The sequence below is a fragment of the Talpa occidentalis genome, unplaced genomic scaffold (assembly GCF_014898055.3).
Source record: "Talpa occidentalis isolate TD23 unplaced genomic scaffold, MPIMG_talOcc4v2.1 talOcc4.4, whole genome shotgun sequence".
Classification (NCBI taxonomy): domain Eukaryota; kingdom Metazoa; phylum Chordata; class Mammalia; order Eulipotyphla; family Talpidae; genus Talpa; species Talpa occidentalis.
The window spans coordinates 105635349-105655379 of NW_023604295.1; the positions used below are offsets into that span (position 1 = coordinate 105635349).

General features: G+C 34.6%; 1 protein-coding gene across 3 annotated transcripts in view; it reads left to right on the plus strand.

Moving 5' to 3' along the window:
* Positions 1–20031, plus strand: part of DLC1 (DLC1 Rho GTPase activating protein) — a 365361-nt gene that overhangs the window by 83384 nt on the left and 261946 nt on the right. The window lies entirely within an intron of this gene.

A 20031-nucleotide genomic window follows, 5' to 3' on the forward strand; every position in this document is an offset into this window, starting at 1 on the left:
TAAAATAAAAATATCCAGTGCTTCCTTTGACTTGCTTTCAGCATAAGAACATATACTTTAAATTATTTTGTCAGTAATGGTGATAGATTCTACACAAAGAGCCTTGCTTTCTCATTCATTTTACTTTTTGATCATCAACAAACATGTGGTTAAATAAAGTTTAAATAGAATTTTATCAAGTTGGATAAAGGCCCACCCCAAAGCAGAAATTGGGTGATGATTCCACTTCTGATTATAGTCACAAAATGTTTAAGAAATGCCTAGCAACTTGTTATATGTAGAAGTATGTTACCATGAGTAATTTATCCTAGGACTGAACAGTTACCTACAAAGAACAGTGAGATGAAACTTTACTGAGCTAGCAGATGATGCCTGTCCACCAGCTAATAAAAAGTGTCAACTTCTACAAATCACTCAAGTGGCAAATTTAGATTTACCTTGAAACCAATGGGGAAAATGTTGTGCCACTAGAGGCCCCACATACAGGCGATCCTTGGAACAGTAGGGATTGGAGAAAGAGAAGGAAAGATTTGTTTTCTATTTCCAATTTCAATAAGTTTTTCACAAACACAATTATTTTTCTCATAAAAATATCAGATGAAAGACCTGAAAAAGGAGAGTTGGTGAAGAGAAGTAAATACAGAGGTATTATGAAGTTGGGAACGAGGCCAGTTCAATCCAGTAAGTCTTTATGTGCCTAGTTCCTGTATTTCACTGTGCTTTATACAATAGTTCAGCCAGAGTTAGTCTCATGCCACTCCTCAACTCCACCAGGATTCAAATCTGTTTTTAACATGTATGTCTTGGAGTATTCCCTGCGCAGTGGGTACTTCATACCTTCCATTCATCCCAGTTTTTGTTTGTTTGTTTGTTTGTTTGTTTTAAAGATTTATTTATACATGCATGCAAGAAGTGGGGAACAGGCCAGAGGCATGGGGGGTGAGAGGATTCATCAGAGACAGAGTGGGGAACAGAATAGGTAGATCTGCTAAAATACACTGCTGAGGGGAGCGGCAGACGAGACAGAAGAGGTCTGTTATGTCATGTCCATTCATCCTAGTTATACTTAGTTTCAAGTTTCAATTTAATTGTCTTCTCTATTACGCTGACACTATCACCCAGTCAGAATCTCTTCTTTTGTTCATTTTGCTGCCTTGTCTGTTAATAGCACTTTACTCTAGCACTACACTCATATTCATTGAATTTTCTTTGGCTGCTTGTTTGCATGTAAGTCTACTACATGTTATATGAACTTCTTAAAAGAAGAAAGGGTTTATCCCGTATTTATTGTGCAGTGTTGTCAATCCAATAAGTTGCTCAGTAAATATTGCACAGCATTGTCAATCCAACAAGTTACTCAGTAAGGGCTTCCACTGCTGGTGCAGGCTTTTGAGCGCAGAGCTGTGAAGCTGTCCACAGCCTCTGCAGCCCAGTTGATCCCTGCCAGCCGGCAAGGGTCCCACATGGCATGGCAGACCTCTCCTGTCATGCCCGCTGCTCCCCTCAGCAATGTATTTCTTCAGTCTGCCTGTTTTGTTCCCCGCTCTGTCTCTGGTGAATCCTCTGACCCTACCGCACCTCTGATCTGTACCCCAGTTCTTGTATAAAATAAATAAATAAATATTTAAACAAAAAAAAATTTGCTCAGTAAACACAGGGAAAATATTTAACAGCCCCATCCTTGAAGCCAGGGATAAAGAAAGAGATATGAGCCAAATTTACCCCAAAGTAACTTAAACATTCAGAAAGAAGAGATTTATGGTGACCAAAATACCTATTTATCAACTAATTTCTGCAGTAGCCATGTCTAGTTTTACACAGTATGTTTTACCCACTTTCCAGGTATTCTCTCCTGCATCAAACCCTAGGAAGCCTGGTGTTCCTTGATAATCTGAGGCAAATTTGCATTGATAAAAAACTAAACAACTTGTAAGGTCCTGTCAAGCTCTAAATTACTCCTTTGTGTTATGTTTGTTTCATAACTTCACTGTGAAAAATAACAATTTTATTGCTAGTAACTCCATCTACTTTGGACATCTGAAAAGAGTAATATTGTAGTATTAAACCCCACCTTTTGAAGACATAGACAGTTATTTATATTCATTGACTCAACTCTAATTAAATATATACTCTATATATACACTTCAAGCCAAAATATTTTATGAGAACCTAAATCAAATTTTTAAAGGCTGTATAATAATAAAACTTCTCTTAACACACAAGCTTTGTCATGTTTATTTGTATTTGTTTGTGCTTATATAATTGATGACCAAAAATTTACTGCTCTTTATAAGAAATAGGTACAAATCAACTCCACAGGAGACATATATTATTGAATTTGACTATTTGAATTAAAAACCATAGAAACTTAGGAGCCTCTAAGTTTCACGGACACATAGTTTATAGGGAGAGCAAACAAGATTTAGAGATAGAAAAAAATTCTTCAATGTGGTAGAGAGATTCCCTAGACGGAAATTCCAGTTAAGAGTTATTATCATGTTGGGAAAGAAGGAGGTATTGTTTGGTTTCCGTATGCACAAGAGAAAGCAAACAAACAGGTCTTAATGATCTCAGGGAATTGGAGGATGAGTAACCTCCATAGTTTGGAAGCAAAGACTATTTTTCAAATGTTCCTTTTCCTCATAAATATTATACCACAAAGAGGTTTTTGCATTTTTACTAAGTCTTATAAGGACACAAACAATGAACCACTCTATTGCCAACACATTTCCTCATCAGTTCCTCAGAAAAGTTCTCCTCAATTAGGAAGAGAAAGGAAAGTTCTCATATTAGCCATTTATGCTTACTTTATGTAGAAACATTGACTTTTAGAGATTGACAGTATTATCAAGCGGTTCATTAAAGATTGGAACTTAGTAGATAGTGAATGGCTAGTTAGTCTGAAACCACTTTTGAGTCCTACTATGTACACTTCCTCTGCTAGGCACATCAGAGGTTACAGAGAAGCACGAGGCCCCATCTCTTCTCATGTGGACATTAAAAATGGATTGAGGCGTATTCAATAATATATATATAATATATGTAAAGTATATACACTATATATTATGTAAGCATAAATATACTTCTTTATTCCATTCATCCACTGCTGGTCATGTAGGCTGTTTTCATGTCATGGCTTTTGTAAATACTACTGCTGTGAACATAAAGTACATATATAAGTTGTTTGATCACAGGGTAATTCTGTTTTTAATTTTTCAGGAACTTCTATACTGTTTCCATAGTCCCGGCACCATTTTACATTCCCACCAATAGAATATGGGTATTCCTTTTCCTCCACTTCCTTACCAGCATTTGTTATTTCTCATCTTTTTTGTAATAGCCGTTATAACAGGTGTTAGTATCATATCAAAGAATTCATTGCCAAAACCAGTGTTTTCTTCTAAGATTTTTATGGTTTCAGGTTTTACTATAAGTTAATTTTGTGGGTGGTATAAGATGGGGTCTAATTTCATTCTTTTGCATGTGAATATTCACTAAGCACTACTTACTGTAAAGACTGTTCTCTACTGTGTGTTCTTGGTGACCTTGTCAAATATTAGTTGACCATAAGGGCATGGATCTAATCTGTTCCAGTGGTCTCTACCTATTTTAATTTCAGTATCATACTGTTTTGATAACTGTAGGTTTGTAATTGAGTTTGAAATCAGGACGTATGATGCCTCTACCTTTTTTTTCCCACAAGTTTGCTTTGACTACACAGGATATCTTGGTTTCATGAATTTCAGGATTGTTTTTCTACTTCTATGAAATATACTGTTGGAATTTTGATAAGAATTGCATTGAATCTACAGACAGATTTTGGTAGTGTGGGCATTTTAATGGTATTGCTTTTTCCAGTCCATGAACACAAGATATATTTCCATTTACTTATGCTTTCTTCAGTTTCTTTCATCAGTGTTGGTAGTTTTCAGAGTAGAGGTCTTTTATCTTCTTAGTTAAAAATTAGTATTTTTGTTGTTTTTATAACTATTGTCAGAGGGGTTGATTTATTAATTTTTCTTTCAGAAAGTTCACTGTTCATATATATGCATATATATGTATATATATATGCATATATATGTATATGCGTGTGCACGCGCACGCACACACACCCCATTGATTTTGTTTATTTTGTATTCTACAATTTTACTGAATTCTTTTCTTAGTTCTAATGGTATATTGCTAGAGTCCTTAAGGTTTTCTACAAATTTTACTTCTTCAATTCAGATATCTTTTATTTCTTTATCTCATCTAATTGCTGTAACTATACATCTACCACTGTGTTGAATAAAAGTGTTAAGTGTAAGTATCTTGTTCCTGATCTTTGTGGAAAAGCTTTTACTTTAGACCACTGGTTATGGTCTTGGCTGTGGGCTAACATATATGGTTTCAACATACTGAGGGTAATGTTCACAGAAAGAGAAGATATCAAATCTGGCTATGAAGACTAACTCCTAGGGAATAAGAAGTACTCAGGAAAAATAAAATATCTGTATGCTTGTAAAAATGGAATTTTTCTTAATTATAATTTAGTAACCTTAATTGTTAGTTGTGTGGACATCTTTCCATAGCAATAGTAAAGATTTTCGATTATCATTTTAAAGACTTCAGAGTATGTCTACACCAAATATGACCACAACAAAATTCTTTTTAAATCAATCATGATAAGGAAAAGGGTAGGAAAAAAAGTATTACTAAAAAAAGTATTACTGTGTTTTACAGTTTACTAAATTTTTTTCATGTTTGTCAGCTTTTTAAAATTGTACTTTGTAGTGCCTTATTTCTTGTTTTTAATATATACTTTGCTACTTAATAAAAAAAAAGTGATAAAATTCACAATCACACATTGCAGGAACTCCAAACTATCCAAAAAAATATGTATAATGGTTCTCTTTATCCCTTACTAATATCACTTCCCTCCCCAGTATAAGTCTCCTTCCAGAATTTTTATTGTGTGTGTGTGTATATACAGAATTTTGCTTTGAGTATGTGTGTTTGTGTGTCTATGTGCACTCATATTTGGAACATAAAGGGGTTCATGCTTAGGGCATTGTTTCTTTCTCCTCTGAGTGCTTCCCTTATGAGTAGCAGAACCCCAAGCATTGTGTGCATGTACTCTGAACAAGAGCACATTACTAAAGCATTGAGTGGGGACTGATGGGCAACCTTTGTGTTACTTACCAAGCAGTGGACCTTGGCATTGGGCTACATCCCTCCAAAGAGCATACATTTTTTAACACACATTGAAGAACTGAATAGGTTATTTGTGGCTCTGTCAGTGTATGTCATTCTTCCTCATATTGGCAACTTCTATCTGGTGACCCAAGGAATGATGGCAACATCATTTATTATACTGAGCAGTTTTCTATTGATGACCAAATAGTTTATTCCCTGATCATTGGCCTCTAGTGGGGAAAAGATGCTTCAGTGGGTAGTATGAGACATACTGATGTTGCATGTGTGACCGTAATTCTCTAAGATAAGTATCTAAAATTAGAATACCAATTGAAGGATATGCCTTAATTTAATTTTAATAGATACTGCCAAAACAAAAGGCAGAAAATTGTATATCCAAGACATTGTCAAGCCTGAATGTAGTGAAGATTTTTTTTCCTTTTTGTCAATCTGATAGATAAAAAATAATAATTATCATTCTTTAATTTGCATTATGTTGATTACCGATAATGTTCAGGGTTTTAAATCAGTAATTCCTCTATGAATAGCTTTTCTGTATACTTTTTTGTATATTGTATACTTTTCTATATAATAAGTTGTGTTTTAATAATTTCTCAATTCTTTGTTGCATATAATAAATATTTCCTGTAATTTTTTCAAATGCTTATTAAGCTTTATCAGTCTTTTCATTAGTGCACTTTTACATATTGTGTTCCATAGAATGTTTGGATTGTTTAGTTTTTAAGATTTTTCCTCATTTCTTCTTACAGGAAAATTTTAAAATCAGATAACTTTATCATATTTATAGAAAAAGTAGGATAGCTGGAATTTACTGAAAACACTATTTTAAGTAGGGAGATTAAATATTTTAAAAATTACAAAATATTAGCAGTTATAAAACTGACAGGTACCTTGGTTTATTGTGTTATTTTGCCCCATTTTGTGTACTTTTAAAGATATTTATACTGACTTTTTGTTTGTTTCCTTTGGAGCTTTTTTCGATCTTTATTTTGTGTTTAAAAATCTTCTTTTGCAAAATCCATTTATAGATCACATGAGAGATTTAGTTTGCACTACTTTGAATTCATAAATCAATTCAAAGACAATTAGCATTTCACTCATCCATACATTCATTAAACAGTTATTGTGTGATGGTTATGTGCCAAGCACTAGTCTAAATTCTTATATCATTAAGAAAAATGGGAAATGATCACTACATTCAAGTGGAGAAATAGACAATATGTATAACAAACTGTTTATCCAACACAAAAAAGGAAATTTCCTATCTAGAACAATTATGTATCACTCTATTTTTTCAGTCTACTGATGTTTTTCATTTTCTCCATAAAGGTCTCGATTATTTATTGTTTCTTTACCTAGATTCTTTATAGTCTTTTACAGTCTTTGTTGTAATTATGATTTGTTTTCATTCTGTTCTGTCTTTTCAATGGTTAAGGACATGGACAAAAATGTTTCAGTGTTTTTGTTGTTGAGTCAAATTCTTTTGTTTGTTCTAATAGATAATCAGATTATTCTTTGGGTTTTTCAAGGTACAAATTCTCTTCCTTTATGATAAATCATCTGCATGTTGTTGTGCTTGCTATTGTTTATGTTACATCAGTCAGAACCCTAAGTACAATGTTGAAAAGATTTGGGATGATGAACATTCTTACATCTTATTAATTTTATAGAAGTGTGCCTAATGTTTTACCTATTTTCCTTGATACTTGCTTTATTGTCTAATATTCTTAATCAAGTTAAGAATATTGCCTTCTAAATATTTCCTATTTGAGAGAAATTTAAAAATTTCATTCTGCTTATTAAATCACTAGTGATTTCAGATAGGTTTTGAATGTTATAAATACCTCTTTACTTTTATTTTATTTTCCATTAGTTTGTTAATGTAAGGCATTAATGGATTTCTTGTTCTGGGTAATAATCTAATCCTATCATTCTAATTTTTTTCAGAATGAATGAAATGGCTTTCTTTGTCATCTAAATCAGTGTTCCTTAAGCTTTGCTATGGAAGGCAGCCAGGAACACAGAGAAAGGGGAAGAAACAACAAATCGTTAGTGAGATTGTTTTATCTTATAAATTTGTAGATGAAAAAGAATAAGTAGATGCAATCCACTTGTGGCTAAGTCTGTTTTGTTTGTTCTTTTCTTATGCTAGAATATTTTTTAATATTTTATTTTATATAATTCTTACATCATTTTTCATTTTTGCAAAATGTATGCATTTTCATTTTGGTTATATTCCCCATACAATTGCACCGCCCCCTGATTTTTACCCTAATCCTTCCTCTCCCCGCCTGCCTGCCCTCCGTAGTGTGTCTGGTTTATAGTTGCTTGTTGATTTTGATTTTCACTTTGTATTGATTAGTCTTTTTCCTGGTCCCTCATTTAGGTTTTCTAAATTCCTGCTATGAGTGAGACCATCTGGTCTTTTTCTTTTTTTCTGACTTATTTCACTGAGCATGATCCCTTCTAGCTCCATCCATGTTGCTGCAAACTGCATGTGTTTACCCTTTTTGATTGCTGAGTAATATTCCATTGTGTATATGTACCACATCTTCTTCATCAGGTCATCTATTTTGGGCCTTTGGGTTGTTGCCATAGCTTAGCTATTGTAAATAGTGCTGCTATAAACATAGGGGTGCAGGTGCCCTTTTGAATTAATGTTTCTGTGTTCTTTGGGTAAATACCTAGGAGCGGAATTGCTGGATCATATGGAAGCTCTATCCTTAGTGGGTCAAGAAATCTCCACACAGCTTTCCATAGTGGTTGGACCAGTTTGCACTCCCACCAGCAATGCAGGAGAGTTCCTTTTCCTCCACATCCTCACCATTTGTTGTTGCTAGTTTTTTTTTAATATGTGTCATTCTCACTGTTGTAAGATGGTATCTCATTGCAGTTTTGACCTGCATTTCCATGATTACAAGTGATGTTGAACATTTTTTCATATGCTTGTTGGCCATTTGTATTTCCTCTTTGGAGAAGTTTCTTTTTAGCTCTTCTGCCCATTTTTTTGACTGGATTATTTACTTTGTTTTTGTTGAGTCTCATCAGCTCTTTGAAGATTTTGTGATCAGTCCTTTATCATTAGTGTTGTGTGCAAAAATTTTCCCCCAGTCGGTGGGGTTTCTCTTTCTTTTGGTTATAGTCTCTTTTGCTGTACAGAAAAAAAAAAAAAATAAGGGAATGGAGGCATCACACTCCAAGACTTCAAACTATACTACAAAGCCATAATCATCAAAACTGCATGGTATTGAAACAAGAACAGACACACCAACCAATGGAACTGAGTAAAAAATCCAGAAATAAACCCACAGATTTATGGCCAAGTAATATTTGACAAAGGAGCAAAGAATATGCACTGAAGCAAAGAAAGTTTGTTCAATAAATGGTGCTGGGAAAACTGGGTCACTACATGCAAAAGAATGAAGCTTGACTACTACCTCATACCATGCACAAAAACCAACTCAAAATGGATTAAAGAACTAGTCATAAGACCTGAAACCATAAAATATATTGAAGGAAATATAGGTGAAACACTACATGACATGCACCTCAAAGACATCTTTACAGACACATCACCAAAGCAGTGATAGTGAAGGCAAAGATAAACAGCTGGGACTATATCAAATTATGCTAGAATATTCATCCCCAACTAGCCTCAGATCAAGTGATTTCATTGCAGTAATTCAAAAGGAGGAAGGCTTCCTCCTTCTAAATGAGACCCATTTTAGAAGACCTGAGTCTCTATTTATCTAGCCCAGATCGCTCAATGCATGCAAATTTGTACGGAAAATATATCCTTTCGTGTCACAAGTAGAAATGAAGAAAGTACCTGAAGGAACTGAAAATATTAAGGTCTACTTGGGCAACAGGAAACAGAGATAAATTGAATCTTGGGATAAAGATTATCCAATTTTGCCAGTAAGTTGGTAGCCTTGGGAAATCCCCAAAATTACTAAAATAGTATCTTATAAAAAAGAAATGATTGCACTTGGAAAATAGTTCCACACATTTTCAATGTAAGGACTTTCCATTAATATCAAAAGAGCTAGACACACCTAGTAGTTATAGTGGTGAGAAAATATACAGTGGCAAAACATTTACTCATTCATAGAAGAGAGTACAAAACATTAAGAATTTAAGTAAATTTGCCATTCTAAAAAGATCTGAAGAGGAGTCTCATGCATTTTTCACAATGAAAATAATATCATAGATTTGACCAAGATTTTAATAGTAAATAAGATACTGAAAAAGGAAAATTTTAATGCATTGATATGCACTTAAGAAAAGAAATTACTGTTCTTTCATTCATGTAAACAAACTTGTGAAAGACATCTCCATTGAAGTGACATTGTATTTGAAGCCAAGGGTTTCCTCTCATATAGTTAAGAGGGGAAGAAGTGTAAAGAACTGAAGAAGCATTATTACATGGGTAAAAAATAGAGTTGCCAGATAAAATACAGGATTCCCACTTACATTTGAATTTCAGTTGAACAATGATGTTTTAGGATAAAACATTAGGATATAATATTGTCCCATATGATATCTGGGACATACTTATACTAAAAAGTATCCTCATTTATCTAAAATTCAAATATAATTGAATCATGTATTTGTATTGTATAATTGGATTGTATATTCAAATTATAATTTTTATTTGCTAACTGGTAATCCTAGTTGCAAATCAGAGAGAACATGGCCTATTTGAGTAAGCAAAAGAAGGTCTGTACTTCTAGTATTGTATTTCCTAAAATCACTATGTTTAGGGGAGATTAGATTAGATAATTAAGGATTTTTTTTGATAATTTTGTGGTTTGATATGCATTCAAAAAACACAGGGTTATGACTTATGTATTACAAAGCATTTATGTGTTTAAAACTCTTTTATTACTCTTAAAAAAGGTAAGTCAAATTAAAGAAAAATATTAAAGAATATATAGTGGTAGTCCTCAGGTCCTCAAATGTGACATTTAAGGATTGCTAGACAGGATTGGGAAGAGTGAAAAGAAGTAAAACTAGAAATGTTACAGGAACTACATCCATAGAAAGCATTTTTTTTCCTAATTTAATCATTTATTCTTATGGAAAAGGAATAACTTTTTATTTTATCTTCTTTATTATTGACATTTAACAAAAGACCATCATAATATTCCTGAAAACAGTTTATGAATTTTAATGTTAAATAGATTTTTTCTTACATTTTCCAACCAAGAAAAGTTCTGTTCTCTTTAATACCTAAGTTCAAGCAAAGAACTACTGAAATTGTTTTTAAAAAGTTACAGAGATTTGTAGATATCATGTAAGCATGATGACAGAAAACAATCAGAAAAGTTGCTTTTGACTGGCTTTGTGTCTATAAATGTATTATGACCTGACAATCAGTCTGTAACACTAGCACATACATGAAGACTAGTTTCAGGATGCTTACCTAATTATTTAGGTAGAAATTACATCCCACTTCCAAAAATGAGCCTTTGAAGCCAGTGGAGGAAGTTATCCTCAGATTTCCTGGGGATAGAGAGGAATTGCTGCCCACACAATTCTCTTCCAGTTCACACCTGCCAGTTCTGAGCACGCCTCAGGACCAGCTGCATAAATGTCCTTTGAAACTATTCCGGAAACTGTGTAGGCAATTTATACAAAAGTTCCAGTTAAGAAATGCTTCATTTGAAGACTCCTTGGAAATCTTAAAGATAATCAGGCAGAAGAGAAACCAATTTTCTTCAATATGCCTTATACAGAGGAGATAAATAATGAACATGAACACTTAAATATAAAGCCACAGTTTACATATTGGTTAAAAGATTCCTTGTAACAACTTTAAATAAGGATATTATTTATCATTGCCCACTATCTAATATTATGACTTTGGCACATGCTACTATTAATTAGAGATAATATACAAAAATTTTGTCACTAAACAGAACATATCTGGCAAATAGAAACTAGCTACTGGCTTGTTTTATTTTCCCCCAGATTATATAAATTTTGTCTTGAAATGCCAAAGAATAAAAATTAAGACTGATTTTCTTAACTTGTCTAGAAATTCTGACATTGGATAATTATATTATCTTTCACTTCTATCAATTCAGAAGATTTTAAATTCAGAAAAATTTTAAAAAAGATTTAATAACTTGCTGTTTCTTTAAGCAGGATATTATTTTAAGTAAGGAAAGTCTAGAATGAGAAATTTATTGTTAAATGAAATGTATAGCACTAATATGAGATTTCATACCAGTCCAGCTGGCTGAAGATCAAATAATTCGCAATGAAGTTAAGCCAAGTCCTTTGCTAAAAGGTCCTTTTCTTTCATGGGTAAGCAAGGAGTATTACCAGCCCAGAATAGCCAGTTAATGTGCATAGAACCAAGGCAGGGTAAGAACCAGACCCTTGGATTATGAAACAGGAAATCTTAGTTCTGCTCTTGGCCTAGACTTTAATGTATTATGGCTGTCTGTGTGATACACAACTCATTGACAGGCAGGACTTTCAGGCAGTGCTATATTTACTGAACTAAATAGTCTCTGTTTTGGAAACATCCAGGCATTTTACTGAATTTTTTGGTTTTCTACCAAATGCTTGGCATTATGAAAACAGAGCCTGTATGTCTCTAGAGGAGGCAACTTTTCTTTGGTCTTCATATTTGCCCAGCTGTAAAATGTCCAGTAATTTGCACATCCTCTCTATCCCTGTGAGTGTGCTGTGTTTTGTGTTGTTCAATGAGGAACTTCTGGAGAAAGAGAAGAGCTGGAATTATTTTCTCCAGATACAAGGAAAGAGGGTATGGAGGCTTCTGTCCAGAAGATTCCAATTCAAATGCTTCCTGGAGAGAATGGCCTGTTGAATTCCCCAGATACCACTGCTTCAAAGTGACTTCACTGCCCAGGGACTAAGCAGTTCTTGGGTGTAAATAAGGAGTGTATTTCAGGTTTCCCAATGAACAGCATGTGACTTGGCACTGTTAGGTCTTTGGCAACAAATCAAATCAAACAGAAGTTTCTCTCTTCATTTGTCTGAGGAGCCAGTGACCTGTGTCTAAAAGAGATACAACTGGAATTTCTTCCATAGCAGCTACATATATTATCTACCCCCTAGCAACAGTTAGTAATAGCCTCAAGACAACAGGATGTTTCTGTTCTTAGCAATACACAGGCACATATTGGGAAAAGGAGCCATATATCACACCATTGTTTCAAGGTCAGCTCACAGTCAATTAAATAGTATTTCCTCATTAAAAAGGCAGATTATGGCTATCCCATTAAGAATGGTCTGTTCATGTTCTACGAAAGCACTTAATTCTTAAGCTGCACTAAAGAGGGTGTATAGAATATGTGGTAGTACTTGTCTATTCTGCCCTAGTCAAAAAACATGTAGAGTGATACTTTTAATTCTAGTCACCAACCATTAATAGAGTCATTGACAGGATTATGCCATATCCAGAGGAGAGTAAAAAGGGCTAATAAGAATTTGAAAATATGTCATATGAGAAATAATTAAAGGATCTATGAATGATTCACCCAGAAAAGAAAAAAAAAAGAATGGGCACAACATAATTCTCCAAATATTTGAAAGTCTTTCACAGAACAGACACTGCAGAGGGAGAAACTGGCAAGTCAGAGGAAGGCAGAATTTGACTCCATGATATTTCTAAAAATTATGACCATAAAAATATACAATAGGATACATTCTAGGGAATTATATGTAACACACAATAGGTGGTCAATAAACATATCTTGAATGATTGTTAAATAAAAAAATATAAAGAACTGAATAATACACTTCTGCAGTTTCTCGCAATTAATTGTCGTCTTGGTTTTCTTCCAAAATATAGTGTTTATGTTAGAAGGAATGGAAACTTTGAGGAGAGAAAGCATGATGCCTGCATTTTGATATTATATTTAAAATTGCATTTATGGAAGGAAAACAAAATGTCATGATAAAAAGAGACCAAGACAGGAATGGAGCAAGCTAAGCTCAGTCTACTCAAGCTTACCAATGAAAGAACTATCTGAACTTCAAAGTCCTTGGGATTCACTTTCCTCTCCTGCAAATTCAGGACTCCAAGAACTGCTGTGCTGTACTTCTAGATTTCTAAGTCCTTAAGCATTGAGTGAAGTATCCAAGAGACACATGGGTAGCTTAAAGAAATGTGTTTTGACGTGCTTAAGTAAAAATGCAAATATAAAGATTTGTCAATTACAAAAGTAATGGATAATACAAGGAAGGCAGATAAAAGAGGCACTGCTAAAAGAAAAAGAGAATCTTTCATAAGAACTCTTTTTAAATCTGCAGTTTGTATTGAATTTTACTTGGGCAACAAGAGCAAATTTTAAGGAAAGTAACTCCCTTAAATAAATAAAATGTGTTACTTCAATACCTTATTATATCAACTAATCCAACTAATCCGTTATTACAACAATTGGTCTAGCTATCAACATTTCTATTTGAGTGATGTTGTAAGATGAATTTCCATCCTACTAGCCCCCACTCCTGAGGTGTGCTGGAGCCACCATGCACCAGATCCTATCAGTTCAAAAGAGCCATTTCTGTGTACCTCTTCTAACTCTGCAATCAATAATGTCTAGTGGTAGCTTAAAATTGGCAATGGGAGTATTTGTATCACCGAAATTAGCACATACTACAAATGAGGGTTTCTTTTTATTTGGAGATCCAGCTGCTAAACATTTACCTACATACCAGTGACACCCACTCCCTACTTCTAAGAATGTGTTCCCATATTCTTATGGGATAAGAAAAGAAAAGAATGCCTTCTCTATCTCTTGGTTCTCAAAATATGTAGGGTCTTGTAATAAAAGTAACTTACTTCTTATAATCGCTGTAATATGGGTCCAATTCAGACTTAAGCATGAAAAGGACTATGAACCAGGAGAATAATTGTAGGATAAATGAACTATTTCACATGTGTTGTCACATGGCATTGCCGGAAATAAAATATGGCGAGACTCCAAAAAATGTTTGATTGCCAATATGTGGAAAGCACTCTAAAAGTTTAAAAAATATAGTAAATCAATAATTTGCTTTTATCTTGTCAGTGGCTCCATTGCACAAAGAATAAAACTTACCTTATATTGGCCTTCATATTGCAGAGTATTATTTGGCTCCTATTTGTGTCCAACCTCGTTTTATAATAGTGTTCACTTACTTTTACTCCCACTTTCCCTCCTCCAGTTTCTCTGACATTTTTTCAGATCTTTTTCACCAAACTCATTCCCTGCCTCAGCACCCTTGCATCACTCTTCAGCTGATCGGGACACTATCTTCCCAATTCTGTGTCCCTTCCTCCTCCCTTCTTCCCTTCTCCCTGCTTCATCCCCTCCTTCCCTCCTCTCATCTTCCCTCCTCCTTTTCTCCTTTTCTTCCTCTCCTCCTTTCTCTCCTCTGCCTCATTCCTTTTGTCCCCATTTTCATAGAAGATTAGTCTCTGACAACTCTATATAAAGTGCTGTTCTTCCCCTGCAGTTATTATTTATCTCATTATCTCATTTGTTTTCTTCCTACACTTGTTCCTTTCTTAAACTGCCTTATTTATGAATTTGTTAACTTTCATGTCCTTCCCATGAATGGCTATAGTATTCAAGAAAACAGGGACCTTTTAGTTCTTATTCATTGATGGATATTTTGTCCCTTTAATAGTGCTTGAGTGCAAAAATGTTCTCCCAGTTGGTGGGGTTTCTCTTTGTTTTTGTTATTGTCTCTTTTGCTGTGCAGAAGCTCTTTAATTTGATGTAGTCCCAGCTGTTGATCTTTGCCTTCACTATCACTGCTTTGGGTGATGTGTCTGTAAAGATGTCTTTGATGTGCATATCACATAGTGTTTCTCCTATATTTCCTTCTATATATTTTATGGTTTCAGGTCTTATGTCTAGTTCTTTAATCCATTTTCTATGTTTACAGCAGCACTGTTTACAATAGCTAAGCTTTGGAAACAACCCAAATGCCCAAAAATAGATGACTGGATCAAGAAGATGTGGTACATATATACCATGGAATATTACTCAGCATTCAAAAAAGATAAACACATGCAATTTGCAGCAACATGGATGGCGCTGGAAGGGATCATGCTCAGCGAAATAAGCCAAAAAGAAAAAGAAAAATACCGGATGGTCTCACACATAACAGGAATCTAGAAAACTTAAATAAGGGACCAGGAAAATGAATAACTTTAAGAAAGTGAAAATCAAAATCAACAAAAAACTATGAACCAGAGACACTTTTAGGGGGGCGGGGCGGGAGGGGAGGGATTGGGGTCAGAATGGGGGGGCTGCAATTGTATGGGGAATATAACAATAAAATTTATTATTTAAAAAAAAAATAGTGCTTGACCCAGAAAAACTGACTACAGGAAAGGAAGGTAGGTGGGGAGAAAATTTAACATCATGGCCTTGATTTAAGAAAGTTAAGTTGCTGATATGTTGAGAACTTTATTAATAGGCATCCTCATCTATTAAGTTCTCCTTCTTGGACTATAGTGACAGCATTAAGGGGAAAACTCCACTAACCAAAGACAACATAACCAAAATCTGCAAATATATAGCTCTGTTTTCAGGCATGACTATTTATTGTAGCTTACCCATGGCAATATGAAAGGTTAGAACATAGTGAAACATTAATACTTGGACTTTAAAGAGAATGACAAAATATTTATCCAAAGCATTTATTTGTAGTCAAATATGTTTTATGAAATTTTATGAATATATAACATATGATACTGGTCCGTTACTTGAGGCTGAATGTAATGGATGATGAATAAGCAAGCAGTAAGTTTATTTCTCTAGCAGAATATCATAGACCAAGACTTTGGTTAAATTCTTTTGGGAAGATCATTTCAAAAAATTTCATGTTCAGCTCATGGACTTACAACTTTTTTATTTTATTTTTATGTAATTTTTACATCATTTTTCATTTTTGCACAATGTATGTGTTTGCATTTTGGTTATATTCCCCATACAATTCCCACTCCCCTTTTTTAACCCTAATCCCTTCTCCCCCACCTCCAATAGTGTGTCTCTGGTCTACAGTTCCTTGTTGATTTTAATTTTTTCTTTATTACAATTAGTCTTTTTCCTGGTCCCTTATTTAGGTTTTCTAAATTCCTGCTATGAGTGAGACCATCCGGTATTTTTCTTTTTCTTTCTGATTTATTTCACTGAGCATGATCCCTTCTAGCTCCATCCATGTTGCTGCAGATGGCATGAGTTTATCTTTTTTGATTGTTGAGTAATATTCCATTGTGTATATGTACCACATCTTCTTGATCCAGTCATCTATTTTTGGGCATTTGGGTTGTTTCCAAAGCTTAGCTATTGTAAACAGTGCTGCTACAAACACAGGGGTGCAGGTGCTCTTTGGAATTAATGTTTCTGTGTTCTTTGGGTAAATACCTAGGAGTGGAATTGCTGGATCATATGGAAGCTCTATCTTTAGTAGGTTGAGGAATCTCCACACAGCTTTCCATAGTGGTTGGACCAGTTTGCACTCCCACCAGCAGTGCAGGAGAGTTCCTTTTTCTCCACAACCTCACCAACATTTGTTGTTGCTAGTTTTTAAAATATGTGCCATTCTCACTGGTGTAAGATGGTATCTCATTGTAGTTTTGATTTGCATTTCCCTGATTACAAGTGATGCTGAACGCTGAACATTTTTTCATATGCCTGTTGGCCATTTGTATTTCCTCTGTGGAGAAGTTTCTTTTTAGCTCTTCTGCCTATTTGTTTTTGTTGAGTCTCATTAGCTCTTTGTAGATTTTTGTGATCAGTCCTTTATCATTAGTGTTGTGTGCAAAAATGTTCTCCCAGTTGGTGGGGTTTCTCTTTGTTTTTGTTATTGTCTCTTTTGCTGTGCAGAAGCTCTTTAATTTGATGTAGTCCCAGCTGTTTATCTTTGCCTTCACTATCACTGCTTTGGGTGATGTGTCTGTAAAGATTTTTTTTTTTAAGATTTATTTATTTATTTATACAAGCACCAGGTACAGTCAGAAGCACAGGAGGGTGAGATAATTCACCAGAGCCAGAGCAGGGAGCAGACCAGGCAGACTGGCGAAGTACACTGTCAAGGGGAGCAGCGGGCGGCAGGAGAGGTATGCACACCATGTGGGACTCTCGTCCGGCAGCCGGGGATCGAAATGGCACTGCAGAAGCTGCAGGCAGCTTCACAGCCCAGCGCTCAACCACTGTGCCACCAAGGAGGCCCTATAAAGATGTTTTTGAGGTGCATGTCATGTAGTGTTTTGCCTATGTTTCCTTCTATATATTTTATGGTTTCAGGTTTTATGTCTAGTTCTTTAATCCATTTTGAGTTCGTTTTTGTGCATGGTGTGAGGTAGTAGTCAAGCTTCATTCTTTTGCATGTAGCAATCCAGTTTTCCCAGCACCATTTATTGAACAAACTTTCTTTGCTCCATTGCGCATTCATTGTTCCTTTGTCAATGATTAGTTGACTATAAATCTGTGGGCTTATTTCTGGATTTCCTATTTGGTTCCTTTGGTCCATGTATCTGTTCTCCTGATACCATGCAGTTTTGATGATTATGGCTTTGTAGTATAGTTTGAAATCTGGGAGTGTGATGCCTCCATTCCCCCCTTTTTTTCTCAGGGGAGCTTTAGCTATTTGGGGTTTTTGGTGGCTCCATATGAATTTCATCAGTATTTGTTCTATTTCTTTGAAGAATGTCATTGAAATTTTTCTTGGAATAACATTGAATCTGTAAATGCTTTTGGTAGGAGGGCCATTTTGATAATGTTAATTCTTCCAATCCATGAGCAGGGGATGGCATTCCATTTCTTTGTGTCTTCTTCTATTTCTTTTAACAGTGTTTTCTAGCTTTCTTTGTATTGGTCCTTTACCTCTTTTGTTAGGTTTATTCCAAAATATTTGATTTTTTTTGTTTCAATAATAAAAGGGATTTTTTTTTTCTTCTTGAGATGTATTGTTTGTGTATAGGAAGGCTACTGATTTTTTTGTGTTGATTTTGTATCCTGACACTTTACTAAACTGATTGATTAGCTTAATTAGTTTTTCTTTGGAGTTTTTGGGGTTTTCTATGTATATTATCATATCATCTGAGAATAGTGATAGATTGATTTCTTCCTTCCCTGTTTGGATTCCTTGTATGTCTTTCTCTTGTCTTATTGCTCTGGCTAGGACTTACAGTATTATATTGAAAAGCAGTGGTGAGAGTGGACATCCTTATCTTGTTCCAGACCTTAATGGAAATGCTTTCAACTTTTCACCATTGAGAATTATATTGGCTATGGGCTTGTCATATATGGCCTTTATGGTGTTGAGGTATGTTCCTTGTATCCCAAGGTTTTCAAGGGCCTTTATCATAAATGGGTGTTGTGCTTTGTTGAAAAGCTTTCTCAGCATCTATTGATATTATCATATGGTTTTTATATTTCTTTTTGTCAATGTGTTGGATTACATGGATTGATTTTTGGATGTTGAACCATCCTTGTGTCCCTGGAATAAATCCTACTTGGTCGGACTCACAACACTTTTAAAGCACAATCTCAACATCTATTTTTTTCAAAGACTATTTATTTCTGAGATGACTGCTAATGAAACTGGGATAGATTCAGGATATTTTGTGTTGTCCTATGTTAATTTAGCAGCTGGAAGAATATCAAGATATATTTCCTAAGGCTTTTTGAGGTGTTATTTCACTGGCTTATATGTATTTCATTATTATTATTCCTGCAATGTATTGTATGAGGATGTTGTAACTAAGAAATGAAAGACAATCACACAAAAAATATATGTGGATATAAAGGTGCAAAAAAATTACTTGCCAAACACAATTTTGGTTTAAAAGAGAAATTATAAAAGCAAAGCATTGTAGGAGTAATTAAGGGAAATTTCAGTCAAAATTTTTCGATTTCTGGATTACTTAGAATTAAACAAAGCAATTGCTAATATTTTGGAGACTCTATTTGAAGGTAATAGATAATCATACTATAAATAATGCTCTTTAGAATATAACAGAGTTATACAGCATTGAAGATTATGAAGTTTAGTATGGTTATGGTCTGTGTGCAAATATCTTAGACAGTCTTTAGCACAATAAAATGCTATAATGGCAGAACCCCTGTAATTATCTGTTAGAGCCTCATTAAGTGTTTTAGATAGCAGGGACAATATAAGGAAATTGAAGTAACCATCACAGCATACTATTGTGAAAGAACTGACACATCTCAAAAAATTTAATTTTTCTCAAAGTTAGTATCTTTGTAGAAACAGGACTAGCTCTGTCTATTGGCATACGTCTGCAAGTTCATCTTACCCAAATGACTTAATAGCTAATTAATGATTACTTTATAAGCAGATTAAATAATTATTTTGCATCTGAAAGGTGATGCTATGGAAGGATAACAATCACCACTAGTTATTTGAAGTATAGAATTACTGTAGAATAAAATGAATCCACAAAATTACCCTAGTTCCTGTTGCTGGGGGGAGGGGAGGTTGTCCATCCTGACAGTGACTATGGAATCTAACGGGGGTTGAGAGAAAAATGCCAAACACAAAATAAAAGATCTGCTTCAGACACCCACCTCAGTCATCCCATTATAAAACCATCACCAAAGTAAAGCCCCTAACCTGATCCCTTGTGCCAAACTTTTGTCTTGACATTTTCCATTTGAGGTCACCATGAGTGGTCTTTTCCAAGCTGATTTCACCCAGTAAATGCCTTAGATGAGAAGATAGCAACTGAGTCACAAATAATGATTCACCTCAAAAGAGTAGGTCCTTACTATGCTGCCCAGGCCCTTAGTTTTCATCCAGTATCTTATACAGCCTTGATAACTTGCCTCAGGGAAT